Source organism: Netta rufina (assembly GCF_964035555.1).
Source record: "Netta rufina genome assembly, chromosome: 30".
NCBI lineage: Eukaryota > Metazoa > Chordata > Aves > Anseriformes > Anatidae > Netta > Netta rufina.
In genome coordinates this window covers 2,875,835-2,897,341 of record NC_140154.1, presented here as the reverse complement: position 1 = coordinate 2,897,341, position 21,507 = coordinate 2,875,835, and the positions used below count along the sequence as shown (strand labels likewise).

At 43.3% G+C, this 21,507-nt stretch overlaps 1 pseudogene across 1 annotated transcript; it reads right to left on the bottom strand.

Annotated features, from left to right (window-relative positions):
• Window positions 1-321: 321 nt before the first annotated feature.
• On the bottom strand, window positions 322-11,819 carry LOC311220216 (ubiquitin carboxyl-terminal hydrolase 42-like; annotated as a pseudogene). The gene is made up of 14 exons: window positions 11,591-11,819; window positions 10,642-10,842; window positions 9,947-10,057; window positions 9,685-9,787; window positions 9,413-9,480; window positions 9,186-9,256; window positions 8,572-8,654; window positions 7,564-7,675; window positions 4,832-4,972; window positions 4,537-4,637; window positions 3,932-4,073; window positions 2,544-3,251; window positions 2,076-2,164; window positions 322-1,070 (listed from the first exon to the last, which is right to left on the bottom strand). The product of its transcript is annotated as a ubiquitin carboxyl-terminal hydrolase 42-like (transcript).
• Window positions 11,820-21,507: the final 9,688 nt, after the last annotated feature.

The window sequence follows — 21,507 nt, the reverse complement described above, 5'->3', positions numbered from 1 at the left end:
ACAGGTGATGATTTGCAGCATGTCAGCTATTTTGTGGTGCTTTGTGCACACGCAACTTACTTTAGATGCAGCAAACTTAAGCCGTCAGATTGAAGGACCATAGGTCCTGGTTTGTACACAGATCATTAACAACGGCTAGCTCTGGAATATGTGCAAGCAGAAAAAATCTTTTAACCTAATCTGGAATGGTGTACGGATGTGATTCAAACTATGTGGTCCAAAGCTAGTGCTCTGACACAATTCAGCAAGAGCTTTCCTGTCTTCACTGATCAACCTAACAACGTGATCCCCAGCCAGCTGATGCTATCTAAATAACTTAGAAACTACCAGAAAAAAAAAAAAAAAAAAAAAAAAAAAAAAAAAAAAAAAGGAAGACATGAGAAGCACCCAGAAAAGACTTAGGATAAAAAATGCGGAGTATGCTGGAATCCTTGCTTACTTGGAATCCTTCTCTCCATGTTTATCCTTAGACTTCTTTTTCTTCCAGAACTTGTGATATTTTTGCATTTTTTTCACCACCTAAAAGCTCCTTTTCTATCTTTCTGTCTTTCCTTTCTACTTCACTTCCACTACCTTCTGCACGGGTATATTTTCTTTTTCTGTTTCCTTCTGTTTCATTTTTCTGGCGACAGTTCTCCAAATGAGCTGACACAGGTGGAAGCGCATGTCTTTCACGAGAATGTCTTCTGGAATGTTGCTGAGGTACCGAGCAACGATGCAAGTCTGCTCGGGGTGTGCTAAAGCGACGTACATCTTCCTCTCTCAAGAGGGAACCGTGAGGCCATCCGCTTTTGTAATGATAATGCTTATGTGACCTGCTGTAGTAAGTTGCAGTCAATCTGTCAAAGGCTGAATCGCCATGAGAGAACTTTCTCTCTCTACTGTCTCCTGTCGCATGAGGTGAATAGTAATCCTTGTAATAGCTACATCTTTCCCATCTCCGTGCTTCGTCTCGATAGTATCTTTCTCTGCTCCAACTTCTTTCCCCTTTGGATCGGTAGTACCTATTGCTACCTTGTTCTGATCTTCCTCCGCTGCCAGATCCGTACTTTGAATATTTGACTGCTCTTCTGCCATTCTCAGGGCTGTTTCTTTCACGAGGGAAAGATCCGTACCTGCTTCCCTCCCAGTACTCCTGCTTGTGACTCTTTTGCTCAACAAATTCCACGCTCTGAGAACACCTCCTCTTGCTGGAAGGACCTGCTTTTTGACTCTCCTTCTCTTCACTAGGAGCATGTTCCCTCTTTCTTCGGTAATGCTCTTTGTCAGTGGTTTTAGTCTTGTCCTTTGTATCTTGGCGTCTATCTGCAATAGCTAAGGAAGAAAGATTGTTAGAGCTACATTCAGTGTCAGACTTGAGAGAGGAAGTTTGCCGCAATTTCTCACCAGGCTCACAAGACTCTTTGCCGTACAAAACATTTTCTTTTGAAATGAGGTCACGTTCTTTTGATCTTCTTGCTTTCTCCTTGTCTCCACGGTCATCACATTGGTACTGGGTGAGGTATTCATCATTCCCAGGAGATTTCGGAGGTTCCGCAACACTGCATAAAATAAAAACCCATTTCTCACTTCTGCTGAAGGACGTGAATATTAAGAGTAAAACCTTCCAAAGGCAAACAAACAAACAAAAACCTCCGGACTACAGGAACGCTCGCAAAGATATGCCATTTAGAAACCTCTCCTGTGATTAGGACACCTTCTTCAGCTCCCAGAGAAAGTGCTTTTTCCCCTCTTGCTTCTGAAGCCATTGCACTAAAAAAGCAAACGCATCTGTCTCCTTCCACCTGATGCTCTGAGAAAAAAGGCATAGGGGCGAGCGGGGAACAGCCAGTGTTTCTCCAGACAGTGGAGAAAAATGGAAAAACATTCTATAAAGGAACACAAGTTCTCCTTGAGGCACCAACCTGCATCAGAGTGATATGCTCTGTGCTGATCATTAGTTCTGTTCGTGACACTGGACACACAGTATGGAATTGTACTAATTTAAATCCTTCCATTAAATACTATTAGTAGACAGATAAAACTGTAACGAACTTCCATAAAGTCTTGTCTTAATCAGACTGTGCTCATTTTACCTCATTTCCTCTGACAAGCTGTTCAGCTGGCTGGCTGTGAAGGACTCCGTGATGACTTCTCGATTGACTGAAGGCATAGCTCCAGGCATCTGCAATTAAAACGCACAAGTCAGCAGACAAAAAAATACTATTTGTAGTAGTACTGAGGACTAGTCTTGTCAGAATTTCTCCATTAAATGGTAAGCAAGACCGCTGTGAGTTGTATGCATTATCTACACTTCAAAGATAACCCCGACTCACCCCCCAAAATCTACTTTATGAAACTTAGGAATTTTTATCTCAGCTGAGCTTAAGTTGACAAGTTCTAATGTAAGCTCAGGTCTGCAAATTCTAAGGGGATAATACCACAAAGTCTTACAATCACATGTGTGCTGTGTTTTCTCAGTATTTCACCTGAATTAGGAACACAATAAACACTCCCGAATACATCGTAGGTGAGAAATTCTTGATGGAGCAAATCTATGTTTCAAGCAATCCATTTGTTTTAGAAAAGAACATCTCAGAAGGTTTAACAGGTTCAACTCAGCAAGTGGAATCATCAAGTTTCAGTCCGTTTTCTTTAGATTCATTAACTAACCTAATAGCACCATTTAGTGAATCTCTTTTTGGCAGCTCATGCTGGGATCTTCCTTTGTCAGCATTCTGACAGGAAGAATTGGAATGCTGCAATGTACGGACTACCTTTCCAACCAAAATTCCATTAGAGGACATCGCATTGCATTTCAAATTCCTTTGAAATAAGCCCTTTGACTCCTCCTCAGATTTTCCTGAAGATTCTGCACCATAAGGGACTGTGTTATCAGAGCTGAGTTTAGGATTTTCATTCCCTGTTGGCTCCACAAAAATTTCATCAGAAACTTTTTTGTTTGTTTGCATTTGCTTCATTTGCATTACCAAATTTGTAATTGTGGATGAAGGAACAGCCTGGTAGAGATCTTCATCCTCCACAGCACTGCTAAGAAAGTCAGGCTGTGACACAGTCTGACGAGCAGGCAATTTATTGTGAATACTGATGGTGATCTTCTGTTTTCTTGACGTATCAGTCATTGAAGGCCTGGTAATTGCCTGGTTTTGAACACAGGCCATTGGTGGTGCTGAAGATGGCCTTTTTAGGGTGACACCAGTGGTCTTTGCGTCCTCTTTTATGGATCCATTTCCATTTAAACGGCTTGAATTCTGTATTTAAAAAGAAGAAATTGCAAGATGGATTAACGCAAACACTGCATGTAACATTTTCAAACACAAAACTCTCCTACTGAGTGTTTCTACAAATGGTCTTAACACCTAAAAAGAAAAACACACTGCCCTTTAAGGATAAATGCAAGTCCAATAAGCGTATTCAATTCCTGCTTTTGGTTTACTGCAGATTGGTATCAAATTAACATCATCTTTGAAAACCAGCCAAGCAACTTAACATTACCTGCTGCTATTCCCAAATATATTTATTTTCCCCTTTAAACATACCCTGAAAAGCCTGAAGTAATTGTTCTGGTGCTCAGGAATAAGACATTTAGTTTTCCCTGTCTTAGCTAAAGTGACGAGGATAGGAAAAACAAGTCCTCTTTTAAATGATTTGAGGATTAGTACACTCTGCTTAAATAGTCAAAGAGCGTAGCTCTCTGTGCTTTAGAAAGCTGTCTTGGAGCTATAAAGTAATGGAGTCGCATGGCTGCACAATTTAGCAGTAACCACTGTTTGAATGACTCTGGCTGTAGCATGAGGGCTGTGAAGAAAGCTGCAGCGTGGGAAGGAAAACAAAACTAAGATGCCAAAAACCAAACAAAAAACCCCACACCAAACCCCAAACCCACTAGCAGTTTGGTGCCATTATCTGCCCTCCCGCTTCCCTGAATTACCTTAATCATATGAGGAAGAAGTCGTGGTCCCATAAATCCAGCCTGCTTACTATTAGCCCCCTGCTGACCAGGAGGGAATGAACAGGGATAAGATGGTGCTGGCAAGTAAAACGCACGTTCTCCAAGTGTCAAATCATAGCGCCTTCAGAAAAGAGCAGTGATCGTAGTTTAGTTTTTCTTTCAGCCTACTCTTGGATTAAATCCCATCCTATCATTTTAGAGGAACAGCTCATACGATATGGAAGCCTTCTCTACAGAAGGCTTCGCCAAGACTACAGACTGAAAAGTAGAGAACAGTCTTCCTACTAAGACTATCACTTGCACAGCAAGAATTCATTCTTACACCACAGATGACCTTCATTTCTCTCCTTCTCTAAATTAGCCAGCTACAGATAACACATAGATAGCAATTTACACAAGTGCTGCAGTTTAAGGCCAAGCAACAAAAGATAATAAACGACACAGAGAATTTCAGGTTAGACAGAACTGAATTAGACAAATAATAATCTTCTCCTGGGATAGCAAGAAAAACACTTGCAAAACAGAAAAATATCAATAACAGGAAAGTAAATCTCTTCTGAACACATTTTAAGATTTGTTATTACCTGATATAAAAAAGTATGTAAGCTTGCTGACCAAGAACTCTTTTAATGTCAGTACGCACTACTTTAGCATCATTCATCTGATACCAAAGTCCATTACCAGCCTGCAAATAAAGACAACGATTTCTTTAGGTGAATTGCACGTTTTCCAAATGAAATCACGGATAGGAACAAAATACACACATGTCAAATAAAAATATAATGAAATCTTTTTCCCTAGAAACAGTAGCTGCTAGTCATGCTTTAATTGGTTTGCCAGCACAACCTTTACCCTGTTAGAAATGCTGTTGACTTCTACCTTTACATAGCATATATAGTGTCCTGAGTGACAGCTGACACCGTGATGTACCAGCACCGCATATAAGGCATAGAGCAGTGGTTCTCCCATTGACTGCGACATGTAGGCTCTCAGGTCCAAATACTCCGGATATTTCACCTCCTAAAGAGACATCAAGAAGATAGAAAAATTATCCCAGAGTACTTCGTGGACTAGCCAGAGAAAAACACTTCCAAAAAACACAGACTAGAATTTATTTCTAGAATATATTTCACAGAATCACAGAATCACAGAATCACAGAATTTCTAGGTTGGAAGAGACCTCAAGGTCATCGAGTCCAACCTCCAACCTAACGCTAACAGCCCTCCACTAAACCATATCCCTAAGCTCTACATCTAAACGTCTTTTGAAGACTTCCAGGGATGGTGACTCCACCACTTCCCTGGGCAGCCTGTTCCAATGTCTAACAACCCTTTCAGTGAAGAAATTCTTCCTAACATCTAACCTAAAACTCCCCTGGCTCAACTTAAGCCCATTCCCCCTCGTCCTGTCACCAGGCACGTGGGAGAACAGGCCAACCCCCACCTCGCTACAGCCTCCCTTGAGGTACCTAAAAAGAGCGATAAGGTCACCCCTGAGCCTCCTCTTCTCCAGGCTGAACAAGCCCAGCTCCCTCAGCCGCTCCTCGTAGGACTTGTTCTCCAGGCCCCTCACCAGCTTCGTCGCCCTTCTCTGCACCCGCTCAAGCACCTCGATGTCCTTCTTGTAGCGAGGGGCCCAAAACTGAACACAGTACTCGAGGTGCGGCCTCACCAGAGCTGAGTACAGGGGGACGATCACCTCCCTCGCCCTGCTGGTCACGCTGTTCCTGATACAAGCCAGGATGCCGTTGGCCTTCTTGGCCACCTGAGCACACTGCTGGCTCATATTCAGCTGACTATCCACCATCACTCCCAGGTCCTTCCCTGCCTGGCAGCTCTCCAACCATTCCTCTCCCAGTCTGTAGCTCTGCTTGGGGTTATTGCGCCCCAGGTGCAGGACCTGGCACTTGGCCTTGTTGAACTTCATACAGTTGACCTCAGCCCATCGGTGCAGCCTATCCAGATCCTCCTGCAGAGCTTTCCTACCCTCGAGCAGATCGACACACGCACCTAACTTGGTGTCATCTGCGAACTTACTGAGGGTGCACTCAATGCCCTCGTCCAGATCATCAATGAAGATATTAAAGAGGACCGGCCCCAGCACCGAGCCCTGGGGGACGCCACTAGTGACTGGCCTCCAACTGGACTTGGCTCCATTCACCACGACTCTTTGGGCCCGGCTATCCAGCCAGTTTCTAACCCAGCGAAGCGTGCGCCAGTCCAAGCCAAGAGCAGCCAGTTTCTTGAGGAGAATGCTGTGGGAGACGGTGTCAAAAGCCTTGCTGAAGTCAAGGTAGACCACATCCACAGCCTTTCCCTCATCTACCCAGCGCGTCACTCTGTCATAGAAGGAGATCAGGTTCGTCAGGCATGACCTGCCTTTCATAAAGCCATGCTGACTGGGCCTGATCGCCTGCTTCCCCTGCAATTGCTGCATGATGACTCTCAGGAGGATCTGCTCCATGAGCTTTCCTGGCACTGAGGTCAAACTGACAGGCCTGTAGTTTCCCGGGTCTGCCCTCCGGCCCTTCTTGTAGATGGGCGTCACGTTTGCTAGCCGCCAGTCGATTGGAACCTCCCCTGATAGCCAGGACTGTTGATAAATGATGGAAAGTGGCTTGGCCAGCTCCTCTGCCAGTTCCCTCAGTACCCTTGGGTGGATCCCATCCGGCCCCATCGACTTGTGCACATCTAAGTGCCGTAGCAGGTCACCAACCAGTTCTTCATGGATAATGAGGGCCACATCCTGCTCCCCATCGCCTTCCACCAGCTCAGGGTACTGGGTATCCAGAGAACATCCGGTATTGCCGCTAAAGAGTGAGGCAAAGAAGGCATTGAGCACCTCCGCCTTTTCCTCATCTCTTGTAACTAAGTTTCCCCCCGCATCCAGTAAAGGATGGAGATTCTCCTTAGTCCTCCTTTTTGTGTTGATGTATTTATAGAAACGTTTTTTGTTATCTTTAACGGCAGTAGCCAGATTGAGCTCCAGATGAGCTTTGGCCTTCCTAATTTTGTCCCTGCACAGCCTCGCTACTTCTTTAAAGTCCTCCTTAGTGGCCTGCCCACTTTTCCAAAGCTTATAAACCCTCTTTTTCCTCCTAAGATCAAGCCACAATTCTCTGTTGAGCCAGGCCGGTCTTCTTCCCCGCCAGCTCGTCTTTGGGCACGTGGGGACAGACCGTTCCTGCACCATTAAGACTTCCCTCTTGAAGAGCGCCCAGCCTTCCTGGACCCCTCTGCCCTTCAGAACTGCCTCCCAAGGGACTCCACCAACTAGTGTCCTGAGCAGCTCAAAGTCATTATATTATAGTCAATATATTCTATTTCTAGAATATATTCTATTTCTAGAATATATTTCTTGATTCACTACAAATAAGTCTTCCCATAAACAATGGTTAAGACAAGAAGTTGCAGAGAACTGTTTCCTGATGAATCAGCCTTCTCAGAGGAAAGCATATGCTTCTTGTCAAGCGGGAACTTTATTGATATTAAGAGAAAGAATAAGCCATAGTCGTTAGTCTACAATTATTGTCTGAAAATATTAACAACTTTCAGCTTTGGGGGATGTCCCATTACACAATGATATAGTTGCATTACAGTGGTAAATATACCTTGTTGATCTTTCCACCTGTGAAATCTGCAAATCTTTTCAGTGATATTGTGAGAACCTTGGAAGAACGGTGTATGGTAAATCTCTTGGACGCAGGAACCATCTTTTTACACCTTAAAAACAAGCAGAGATAAGTGTTTGAAGGCATCTTCTTTTTTCGCCCCCAAAACAAACTCGTTTTAATGTCTCACGCATGCCTATGCTATTTGAATGATATTTACTTGCATAATAGGTTGGTCTTTTTTCTTTTCATAAACCCATGCACTGCGTGTCAGGTTTGTTAATACAGAGAAGAAGGTAAATTTTCCCAACAACTCAGAGCATAGCGGGAACAGGAATCTCTCACGAAAGGGTATTACCAGGTTGGATGGCAAGGTACCATTTCTTGGTCTACAAAAGTGGCTATTTGAACTCCAATCCTGGATACATTCTTTCAGCTTTCAAGGGAAATACAAATACTGAAAGCGGAACGAGAGAGCCTTGGTCCCCAGGACTAGAAATTGCAAATAATCTCCAACATAGGTCGACTATCAACATCAAAAATACAACAGAAGCACATGGTCATTCTACAGGAGGGAGACATTTAACAGTAGGAAGTCTTCATGTACTGAGCTTGTCTGGAAAGACACTGAAACCATCTGCCATCCTTTGAAACAAAATAGTTCAGTTTGACACATTGCCCGCTCCAAGGTAGGACCTACGGTGTAAGCAGTGAAAATCAGCCACTAGCCCAGAGAACAACGGAAACTGGGCAGTTTACATCAAGAAAAGTACTGTCGAGAGCTAATAAATAGAAAGAACAAAAGTAGCTCTTTTTGAATTCTGATGGCAAAATACAAGCCAGAGAATTGCAAACCCATAGGGAATGCCTATGAACAAGACTTCCCCCCTCCAAAGAAACAAAAATACAAGTCTTTTATAAACTTCCACAAAACTTGTAAGTAGATCCAAAGTTTAGAGGTAGTCCAACAGAGTCATGCAACATAGAAAACTGACGTCAAAATCTTACTCGCTACATTTATAGCAATTCTCTCCATCCAGCTCTTCAGGTTTCACAAAGAGTTCCAGAGCTCTGCTAACAGATGAAACCGCCTAGAGCAGTGAGAAAGAAGAGCGTAAAGTCACCGTAATTCAGAATTCCACAGACATACTACTAGTTTATAAGAGAATCTTACTAACATACTCAAGCGATCTACTAGGAGCACTGTGAAGAAGGAGGCAGAAAGAGCATGCTCAGCATTGACCTCACCTGGAAGGCATTTGACTTTGGAACAAATACTTTTCCAGTTGCCTAGACAGCATCTATAGTGTGCTTTGTCATCAATACTGGGGACAAATTCATCAGTCTAACAATTAGATGTATATTGAGGTAGAACAACAAAGAAGTATGACAGCATTATAATTTTTGCAGAAAGAGAATTCTTTCCCCTTAAACCCAATGCAAATGTGGAGACTATTTACATGGGTTCCACGGAAGGACAGAGTCCAATCCACTTCCTTAGCACCACCAAGCTCTTACGTTTTAACATTATATGTGGTTTGGTTTTTTAAGTTAAACAAGTTTAATTTAGAAAGTTATGCATGTACTTAAATATCATGAATTATATTTAGAAAACATCTTACCTTTATATCCAAAGTGATATCAAGAAATGCCTCATACGTATCTGAAACGGCTTTGCAATTCAAGCACTTCACTGGAAGCAAAATATAAATGCTTAACATTATGTGAAGGAGACTAACTGTCCAAATTCAAGTTGTTGACAGATACTACTTTAGACAAACTACAGACTGCTTTACTACCGACAAAAGACACAGATCAGTTCTAAGGACAGGAGTATTTTTTCAAGTACCTCTCGATCTTAGAAATCCTCCAAATATTTGATGAATGATGGTGGTAGCTTGAGAAGATCTGTCCAATCTGGAAATAAATTATAATCAGACCTCAGAAGATTTAAGGCACAGAGTTAACTCTTCAAAGAGTTTGATGAAAACCAAGGATGATGTAGACTTTCGTTGCTGATAGTAAATAAGGCACTAAAAGGTGCTAGAGATCATTTTTGAGAGTAAATAAAGGACTAGAAGGTGCTAGAGAATGTATGAAAGTGAACTTGTTTATGCTTACTCGGTGCTTCCGTTCAAGCACGCTTCCTGCATAGCATCAACAGTATAGCGCAAGAACTCGTGTGCGTCTTCTTGACTGCCAAAATGGAAATGTTGTCCTATTCCTAAATAAGAAGATGATAGTATTGACCTCATTTAAAAATGAAATCATTCTTGTATTTCTAAAATCTCTCTTCATTTGAGTGTTAAAACCACTTAGACACATCAAATAATTATTTGAAGATTACAAGCTATCGAAAAGAAACACATCTGAAGCCACTTACGACTGAGATTACTGATAACATGCGTGGGCTCGATGGCATCAACAGTGCAACGCAGGGCCTGGTTAATGTGAGTCTCCATCGTGCACATCATGCAAAAATCTTGTTCACGACCTGAAGAGTGAAAGAACAAAGCATCCCAGTCCAGCGAAATATCCAGAACTACAAACATCTAAGTACAATTTAAACTATAGATACAATATCCACTCTCATTGCTACATTCTATTCTCCCAAGATGCCAATGTCCCAACAGTCTTGTAACATTTCATTTCACACAACTTTACAGAATAAAAATATCCACTAAGCCTGTATTCAAATGCATGTTGTGATGAGAAATCTAAAAGACTACTGCAAAGTCGCAGTTGTAAAGGCTGACAGGAATGTGAACTCCACAGCCTGCAAAATGTATTACTCTCTAAAATTACTACTAAATGCATTACTGTCCAATGCACTTCGTTATTCCCATGAAGCAATAAATGATCCTTTAATAAACAAACAAACAAACAAATAACTAAATAAATAAACCATGGTGCATTAATTGCACTCCATATGCTATTCGGAGCCCACTGCTAATACAGTGCTCAAAGCCAGCTTCTACAGGTAAAATCAGGCAAATAAGCTTATCTCACAGAATCACTGCTGTTCTTTCACCTTCAGAGCTATCCAACAGATTCAAAATACTGTTAGAAAGTACTCACATGACTGGCTGTGCTCAAGAGAAAGCATGTAATTGGCAAGTGGGGGTGTGTAGGTCAAACACTGTAGAGTAGCATTAAGAAAACATGTGTTGCCAAGATTGTACAGGCCAACTCCAACACTTTGTGTTTCTCGCCAATCCATACAAATCTTCTCAGGTGGAAAAAGAAGGCTCTGTGGCGGAGCAATTCCATCATTAACGACTGCAAGAAAGTTAAATTTAAAAAGAGATCTTGTTTGTTTGTTTCTAAGAAAGGTATTTAAAAAAATACTATTCTGCAGGAGCACCTAGAGGGGCTAGCTACAATCCAAACCAGAAAAACTTATTGCAGACAGCTTTAATACCACCAAATTCAAATTGGCTGGTCAACACAATGTTTTGGGAAAAAAAAAAAAAAAAAAAACAAACAACTTTAGTCAACCATTTTAATTTTTCTAAGGCAAGGCTAACTGTCATTCTGTTTGTAGCACCTAATGCCAAGTTCCTCTCCATCTATAATCTTTAACCTGATTAACTCAACTACTGTTTTTTTCCTTATTATAACTTAAACCACAAACTTAGACTTGAAATTATACGGTAAAAACGTAAAAACTAGGAACTAGGAATGACGGTACCCCTACAGATACCAGATCTTTTCCTGAGCAATGTTATCATTCAAAAAACCTGTGAAAAATGGAAGCTGTGAATAGCAACAATCAAACACTTTTCTTTGCAAAACAGAAAAGACATGGAGGAATCTGTGCATTACAAAAAGCTCCCCATATTTCTCTGTTGACTGTAAATATATCAAAATTAATTTCTGTAACATCAGTCACTTCAGTTGCCTTAGGGGATTCACTTTTGAAGTCTTTGTTCACAGTAGTCCCCTTCTCTATCAGTGCAACAAGTAAGAACTGCATTTTCTACTTTTGCTTTGAAGACAATGGAGGCAGGATAAAACGCACACTTACTTAGATCTCTTGGGGCAAAAGCCTTAGATTTTTCAGATGATCTACAGTAAATAGCACCTCCACGTCCTTGGGCCACAGAGACTTGGCTTGAATCTTCTGCAGGCACTATCCGGCCCCAGTTGGCGGTGCGTGACATCACTATTTTAGTACTTGGTTTCTTGGATTTGCCAGACCGCCTTGAAGAGGGCTTTTTAGGCTTTGAAGATTTAGGCTTCTTAGCTACGGTCATTGTTCACATCTGCAACAGAGACAGAAGTTCTGGTTGACGTAAGAATATCAAGAAGCATTCCAAGAAGAAAAGAGTAACAGAAGTCCTGTCACTTAATCTCAAAGAAACAGCCTTAAGAACTAAATCGCTGGTATGAATGATTTAAAAAGAATCCCCAAACTAAACACACAAAGTGAAAATTTCCATCTAAACTCTATCAGTATTACTTTTCGCTTCTGCAGAACTAGTGGCTGATGCCATTTCTTTCCCTTCCGTAGGATTTTAATCCACTACAACTCTGGAGTCTTTTTAATATAAAAATGTAGAAGACATTCTCTGAGGGGAATCAGTTATTTATTGATTTCCGGAGTTGCGCAATTATCTGTTAATTAGTACCTATGATCTAATAGATAATTGTTGCAATTATCTATTGCTGGCATTAGTAACGGAACACTATTACTTCACTGCCTGCGTTTTTCTGTTTCGTCTGCACAAAGGTACCCAGAACTCACTGCTACTTTTCTTCTGTCTTTCCAGGGCTCGCCCTCTACCTCACTGTCTACTGCACCAGTCATGAGGGGTTTGTTGTGATTCTATAATGAGCCTAGCTTTTAAATACACCTTTTCTGGGCGTCACTTGGTGATGGCAAGTTAATTTGTGAGGGCTCCTCAGTCTACATCATGCGGTTGCTTTTTCCAGGTGAAAAAGCGGAGCCGTAAGTGGCAGTACACTAAAGCCCTGGCATGTTGAGATCCAAGAGGAGAGATGTTTGGCCCTCCTTTTCACTCCTGGGAACCATATACCTCAAAACCCACAGAGGATGGGCTATATCTCAGAGAAATCTTGGGAAAGGAGAGCATGAAGAGCATGTTTGCAAATTTATTTCTCCCTGGGCTTCTTCTGCTTCTCCAAGAAAGACGAGTTTGAATATAACTTTGGCAGCAGTACTTCTGGTGTTTTACTCCTACCACATTTAAAACTCCTACGAAAAACTGAAAAGTTAGACTAAAAAGCAGCTCTTTCCGTTCTCCTTTCTAAAGTTGCACGTTTTCCTCATGCAAAACAACAGGGGAATGTAAGCTAGAAATGGAAATGCTGAACGTAAAACAAAACAAAACAAACCTCAGCCCTCCAGGACAAAAGCCAATAACTGCTACAAAGTCCTTTTTAAAATGCTGATTAGGTTTCAAGGTGATACCGCTTTAAATAAGCGTAGTTGTCTGTCCATAGGCAGAAGCTGAATAATGACAGGATGAACTTCTATACTTCATGTTTTGTTACTGTCTTACTGTAGCACACAGGGACTTGTTACCTTTAGGGAAACCACTAACCTCATGGAGGGTTTAAAACATAAGCTAGTTTGTTATACCAAAATGACGGAGAGAACAAAGCATAAAGTGCTTTCAGATTTCTAGCACGCCTTGATTGCTGTCCATTAAACTTCAGACACGTTAAACAAAACACAGTAAATAAGAAAACTCCTAGTCCCACAGCTGGCAAATTGTGTGCAGAGGTTGTAATTAGAACTTTTTTACCTTGACATTTTACATTTAAAATTGATTTTAAATCCATTCTATACACACTTTCCATTCCTGAAAAAACAATACGCAAACCTGACAAATGCATTTACATGAGAAATGAAGTCGTCCTTGTCCGATTGGAAGACTAAGGTGACAGCTCCTGGGCTCAGGGATAAGCTCCGATCTTCACCAGTGACAGCTCCTTTTTTAGGATTGAAAGGGAAAATGTTTCAGCAACACATTGGAAACATACTTAAGGGACAAGAAACAAAATCAAGACTGCAGTGAGAAGGAGAACAGAAAAACAATACTGGGGGGAAAGGAAAGGAAAGGAAAGGAAAGGAAAGGAAAGGAAAGGAAAGGAAAGGAAAGGAAAGGAAAGGAAAGGAAAGGAAAGGAAAGGAAAGGAAAGGAAAGGAAAGGAAAGGAAAGGAAAGGAAAGGAAAGGAAAGGAAAGGAAAGGAAAGGAAAGGAAAGGAAAGAAGAAAAAAAGGGAAGGGAAGGGAAGGGAAGGGAAGGGAAGGGAAGGGAAGGGAAGGGAAGGGAAGGGAAGGGAAGGGAAGGGAAGGGAAGGGAAGGGAAGGGAAGGGAAGGGAAGGGAAGGGAAGGGAAGGGAAGGGAAGGGAAGGGAAGGGAAGGGAAGGGAAGGGAAGGGAAGGGAAGGGAAGGGAAGGGAAGGGAAGGGAAGGGAAGGGAAGGGAAGGGAAGGGAAGGGAAGGGAAGACCTTGGTCTTTATACTGACCAATGAGATAAGCCTTACACATTTTTAAGTTTATTTTTGACAACTGATTGAGGTGTTACCAGGTATTAAGTACGATTCAAGAGCAAATATTAACACTAGAAAGAAGAAATCTGATCCACCACCACTGTTTCAAAATACATCCATTTCTCATTTGGAGATGACGTCTCTCTGGCAAGGTAGTAGAAAAACTGTAAATACTGATAGAGCTTCCTCTCCCGATGTTCCATATACATACCGATGCTGTTCCTACACCTACGCTCTGAGCATAAATTTATGTTGACATGAGTGACAAGAGAGGGTGTTACTCCTCTCTTTGTTTGCCTTGAGAGACACACCTCTTGTCCATTGAAAAGTAAATTCAAGATTCCAGATCAGTTAAGACAGTTGCTATCCCCCCCATTCAGAGTTCTGCAGCAGCACTGTTCAGATGTGTTTAGCAGTCTCTTTAGAAAATGTTATCACTTAGGACCTGCTTCTCAGTAGGTCCACGTTTGGCCTCCGCTTAGCAGAGAGTCAATCCCAGCTTAAGCTTTCGTACAAGAGCCCCTTCACAAAACGGAGTTGAACCCTGACATAACTGAGTTGAACCTTTAACCTTGAAGCTTCCTTAAAGAAGAAAGCAGCACCCAGGCCAGGAAATAGAAATTAATTGTCACTTTACCCTGAAACGCAGTGGGCTATTCTGTGCTGGCAGGATTGCTGCCGGGCTGGCCGACGAGGCGGCGGGCAGCTCTCCGGGGCCACAGGGCCTGGCACAGGGAGCCGCCGGGGGTCTCCAAGGTCCGGGAACAGCGGCAACAGCAGGGACAGAGGGGACAGCAGCGACAGCAGCAGCCACCTCAGCCGGGGCCGTCTCCACAACCGCCACAACGGCCTCGGAACGCCGCCGAACTCGGAGCTCCAGCGTGACGCCTTTTGAACCTGGCCGCGCTGCTCATGGCTAAAACCAGAGCGTTTCCTCCGGCGTGTGTTTACTGTCGGTGCCGGATCGGCCCTCACCCCGAGCTCTCCCTGCCGGGAGGGCTTTGGGGTTGGGGTTTCCCTCCCGCCGCTGCCGCGGGCAGGCCCCGCGCGCAAGGGCTCCGCGCTGGGGAGCAGCATCTCACCCACGGCGAGAGACCGAGGGCACGACATGAAAAAAGCCCCGACACGAAAAAGCCACGACATGCGGCCGAGGCGGCGGGGAGACAGCTCTGAGGGAGCTGCCACTTCGCCCCGCCGTCCTCCCCTCCCGGGCCGCCCCGCCGAGCCCCGTGCGCCTCAGGTGCTGCGCTGAGGGGGTGGCTGGCTACTGAGACAGCTGCCCAGGGCACTGCTCATGGCACCGAGCCTGACGGAGGTCAACAAGTGTTGAACAATGCTCTCAGACATCGGGTCTCACTTTGGGGTGGTCCTGTGTGGAGCCACGAGTTGGACTTGGTGATTATTGGGAGTCCTTTCCACCTTGGGATGTTCTCTGATTCTAGGTCAGCAATCCAGTAGCTGATGAGAAGTGTGGAGTCATTCAAAGGGAAGAGACAGCACAACACTTCTCGTTTGCAGAAGCGGCTATTTGTTAACCAAACCGATGATTCCTTTGCTTCTAGAGCAACTAACAGCAGGGATCCGCTTTACAATGGAGGGAAAAGAGTCGTTGGCATGTCATGTGAAGTAAGCTTCAAATCCCAGAGGATGATTTTGTTGGAACTTTATTCAGCTGAAAACACGGAAGCCTTGCTTCTGCTTGTTTTAGTTACAGCTCCAGTTTACTTTGGTTGGGAGGGAAGGCATTCCAGGCTAATGTGCTGTACCTGTTCCTTCAGCTCATTGTCCATAAACGGAGGAGCAAATGAAATCAGTTTAATCTCCATTAAATGCAGCAGACAAAGCGGAGTAGAGGGCGATCTAGCACTTAATTTTTCCTGTAAGCAGGAAACCCAGAACTCAACAACAGTTTTCAAATCTTGTCCTGCAGTAAATGACCAGCTGAGTGAAGCCTGCATTTAGAGGATGTGCTCCTACAGTAGATGGAAATAGCTTTTCCTCTTCACAAGTGCAACTGAGTGGTGGACTGGCAGCTACGTGGTTAACTAGTTGTGCCGAAGGGTTTGTGTTGAATGCACAGAAAAATATGCAGGTCCCAACAGTAAAGGGTTGTCTGTAGGCATGACACTGAGTACAGATGTTGTCCGCAGGTTCGTGCAGAGTGCACCGCGCCAATAAGCACCCAGAGTCGGAATGCACACGAAGGTCTTTTAATTATATAATTACTTATAGAACGCTGCAGAGTCAGGTACTTGGCCATCTTTCGCAAAGCAAGCACACCTCTGACTCGAATCACCGTCATTTATACACAGGAAACTTGTGAAAACTCTCTCTTTGGCTCCTTTGGATTGGTTATTACAGCTCACCTAACTTATCTCCACTGAGCTTGTGCATTACAGAGGAATACCGGGGGGGAGGGGGAACAGGAGAGGGGGGACACACACCGAATCCCACATTAGCATAGATTAGCATTTTAACAGGTGTGATTTTTAATGTGCTAATGATACTTAATGAGAAAAAGGTTACTATAGGTCAGTCTGGAGCTGGTGTTCTCCTTCCTGTTTTTTTCCCTTTTAGCCCTTCTCTTCCTTGCTTCTGCTAGCTCAAGGCTACCTGTCTCTCTCCTTCTTTATTTTCTCAGCTAAAAGACTGCACAAGCTACAGGCCTCCCTATTTGCTTCAACATTTCCTTGTTTTTGTTTGTTTTTTTTTTTCCCAGCTCTGGGACGACACAGGTGTGGTTTGATATTTGCCAGTATAGCTAAAACTCACGCCAGTCTGCTCACGCACAATAAGTAGTAAGATTTAAGGACTGGTTTCATCGGCTTCTTCCATACTAACATCCTTCTTGTGTTTTAGATATGCTGTAGTTAAATCAACACTAAGTTACTACTTGTGGAGTAATTGCCTTAAGCGACTAGGCATCATAAGCACACCTCCATCCCAAAAGCTACCCGCCTCCAAGGTGCAACCACCCCTCACTGAGCACGCCCTCGGAATTTCTCAGAGCCTGTACCTTTAAACGCAAGTGAGATCATTTCTACCAAGCACAACCAAGATATGCATGACTAGAGTCACTCAAGCTCCACCTTAAAGATAGAAAATAATATCACTTGCTTTAAGAGAAAGGGGATGTTAGGGAAGATACTATCAGGAAGGATTCCTTCTGACATCACTCGACAGGCTGAGCCTCTCACTCCCCCACCCCCACTCCATTGGGACGCCGTGGGGTAAGATCTGAACGCTTGCTTATACCAGGCGTCTCTGTGGAATCTTAGAAATCTCTAGAGTTTTGATGCTTTTTAATGTCTTAATACCTAGGCTGTGTACCTGTGCATTTCATGCATGCTAGCTTGCTTTTGCAGACGGTGAATTTATCACTGACAATCCAAAGAACCTGTGTACCTGTCGCCGTAAGAAGTTGCACTTAATTGCATTCTTCCTAGCTGTGAGAGTTCTCCTTGAATGCGACTAGAGCGAGGCCGTACTGCGTTGTTGGTGAATCCGTGACCGTGATAGTTCAGCACCCTGAATCCGACGGGACCCATGACGGTCAATCGGCTACACCCCTTAACGCGACACTACTAGAGGAAGAAGATGACAGGGCTTGCATGCACTGCATTAGGCTTTGCATGTGAAAACACCCCCAAATAATTTCACATGCATTTAACGTTTTTAAAGGGAAAAAAACAGGAAGGTGTAGTCTCTCTGTAAGCTACAGCCCTACATAGTTAAGGCATCAGCATTCATTCCTTTGCTTGATAGCGAAGTATGAACATACAGAAGAGTTAAATATTTTCTTTGCATTCTTAAAGGCGATTTTTCAGACTTGGGCTTCAGTTGTTGGAGTTGAAGAGATCAGTAGACATCCTTACTTTTACGTTAAGACCAAAATCTTTATCTAAGATTGTGTTATCTAACGCAACTAAACTCCCACCCCCACATGTTTTTTTTGTAACTTCGCAATGATCTTGCTGCAGTCCCACTCTGATGGTCTTTCAGTAACATGTAAACTGCCGTGGCAGATTCTGTTACAGTGCTTTTCTATTGACAGGGTGCATAACACTCAAGGTAAAGCCCCTCATTTCGCAGTGGGGACATAAAGTGTTTCTTTGGACCCTGCTGCTTCTGTTAGTACTCATTTTTTCACAAACTTGTTGAACCTGAGCCGTGCCTACTGAGCCAACGAATGCTTTGATGACACAGTATTTTGTCAAAGCAGTTTTGCTTCTTGGAGCTACAGAAGCAGCTCTGGCGACGTGATAGGGAATTGTGCTGCATTGGCAAAACCAGACTTAGCTACAGACTTACAACACTTGCTAACTCGATCTATTTCAAATCTCATTTTAACTTTAAAGGACAATCAGTTTTGTGGCTCCTGTCTTACTAATTTGCCTTGTTTTGCATGGAAGGGCAGCCTGTGAATGTTTTGCTTTATTGCATGCTTCAAAAAAAGGCTGAGGAAGAGACTGGAGGAACCTTTTCTATTCTATGGACTTTCCCCCGAGAGTGTGGAATTGCAGGCTACTTGGATGAATGTTCGAATGTGAGTAAGGGAGCAGACCTCAGCCAAAGGAGGTGGAATCCTTGCTTAATAGTATCAGTGTGGGGACATCTTTGCTTAACGGGAGCCGTTTAAACTCTTCATAGAAACAAAATAAGCTGGACATGTTATGTTTGGAAAGCAGTATGGTTACACAGCGGCTAGCATAATGACTTGAGTCTACTGCTCTGCAACTTCAGGTTTTGTTTTCAAGCAGTGCATACATCAGTTTAAGCTTTGGACAAGGAGATTTGCAATGCAAATAGTGATAAACCAGAATCAGCGGCGCTGACGAGTGTAATGGTGAAATGCAGCAAATCAAGTATTCCTGGAGAAATGTGAGATTACAAAACTAGCAAGCCATGAAGCACTTTTGTTGTTGTTTTTTAAATCAATTCTTATATGCTGAAATAGCACCTTCAAGAAAATCTGTTTATCTAGCCAGGTAACAGTGTCTCCCTGTAAACATGAAGGAAATGCCAGGAGCAGCCATACCTCTTTGCTGTCAAAATAAAGAGCAAGTCGAGGCCAACATCATGCCATAGTGCAAAGGCTTGCTAAGAAAGATCATTCTAAGAGGTCTGCAAGAAAAGATGACTTACTTTGTCATAAGTTTGTCAAATAGAATGGACGAGTTAGTAGTCGAGTACCGACTGTGTCCGACTCTACAGCTGCGGCGCAGCTCCAAGTCCCTGTTTTCTCCGTGGACTCGTCTCACAGTTTTTGCACCAGCTCTACTCCTCAATGTTCTGGTGACTGAAACGCAGAAACAAAGGATTTTGAAACAGTGAAGATGGGATTCTCCTTATTTCACCGTTGCTCTTGTAAAATGGAAACAGACAAACAAAAAAGGCACCCTGAAGTGGATTGAGTTTTCTTTACATTTCAGATCAGAAGTTGGTGTCACAACCACTGCATTCCACCTCTTTATCGCTCTGCACGTTTAAACTGTCTACTTAAAACTGGGACCTGTAGGGAAATTTTTAAAGAGACTGAAAGCTAGCCAGACAAAAACAAACGTGCAACTTTTGTTCCATGCAGGAGGGAAATCTACTCCAGTTATTTCTGTCTTGGAAAAGTGAGAACAATCAACACCTTTCTCTAAGGTGTTTTCACTCCAGTCATGTCAAACTGTATCTAACAGTGCTCAAAACAAACACTATGACATTGCAAGCCTCTTCCTAAGAGGTGTATGTTTGATTACTCTGTTTATGCATGCAGCACTTCCATTTCCTGCATTAGGATCTAACAGCTCAAGGAGGGAAGAATCGTTTCAAGAGAAACACCCAAACACCAGATAACTCAAACTCGTGCTTTTTAGAAAAAAGCCTGCCCATTGTTTGCCATACAGCACCCTTTGGCACAGGTTTGTTGCTTGCACTGTCATTAAAAGAGCCAAGAGGACAAGGGGAAGGGAAGAGCTACACCACTGTGCTGGTAGGATCACAGCTAAGGTTTACTTTTGTGCTTGCCAGCTATAAAACTAAGTTTGAACTTATCAAGTATCGATTTCCTTTGCACAATTAGAACAGTTTGCTTTGCGCCTACCAAGCTGCAATTCACACTGCTCCCTCCCCAAGGAATTCATAAAATCTCCTATTTGCACCTACCTCTCTTCACAGAAAAGTCACTGAGGAGTGAATTCAGCTGACTACAGAAGGCTTTGGGGCCAAATGAAAGCCATGGAGTGACCAAGTGCCATCCTCTTCAGTAACCAGCGCAAATAGGTATCCCGGGGACTTACAGCCACTTACCTGTGTTATATTCTTTTTTTCGTTCCAATTTTGGCTTTCTCAACTGCCTACATTAAGAAAGAGGACAGGGCAGAGAAGGGAGAAAAGACTTGTTGTATTAGACCCATCAAGGATGGGAAATTTCACCATGTTTACAAGCCAGTGCTCCATGGTACACAAAGAGAAGCCTGTAGGCCTCACGCAGAATCCACATCCCAAGTCTGTTGCGTACCATATACACGCGGTTCTGTATGTACCCACATTTCCTAGCTTGCTCATGTTGAATTCTCAAAATTATGAGCAATAGCACCCAAGTGGAAAAGATACATGTCCTGGTTTCAGTTAGGACAGAGTTAGTTCTCCTCCTAGTAGCAGGTAGGTTGCTATGTTTTGGCTGAGGATGTGTGAAAGGATGTTTAGAAGAGTGCTGATACCACCCCGATGTTTCAATTGCTGCAGAGCAGTACTTACAACAAGCCAAGGACCTTTCGGTGTCTCACTGTCCTACTAGCGATCAGAATCGGCGCACAGCAACAGCTGCGAGGGGACAGACTCAGGATGGCCGACCCCAACTGGCCAAAGAATTCTATGCCTTATGGCAACACGCTGCACCATGGATAGGGCGGGGCAGCCGGGCTGCTAGGGGTTACGCTGGGCACTGGTCAGCGGGTAGTGAGCAACTGCATTGTACATCACTTGTTTTGTACACATTACTAGTAGCAGTACTATCATCATCATCATCATCATTATTTTCCTGTCTTAATGAACTGTCTTTATCTCAACTCGCGGGCTTCACTGTCCCGTTTCTCTCCTCCATCCCAGAGAGGGAGGTGGGAGGGTTGGAGAAGGGCTGTGTGGTGTTTAGCTGCCGGCCGGGTTAAACCACAACAACACCTCAAAGGGGTTGGGGAAAAAAACAGTTTTTTTTTAGAAAAGCAGAAGACTTTCACTGAGAAGAGGGATTCTAGTTTTAAGGTACTGGTACACCATCAGCATGCTCTTAGGCCTCTGCTGATTTTAGCCGGAGGTTTATCAGGCCACAACTCACTGCACATGCTTTCTCTCTTGCTTTTCAATCTACAAATCGAACAGAGATTGAACATATAGAAATACAGTACCTTGAAAAGCGTCTTCTCTTGACATTT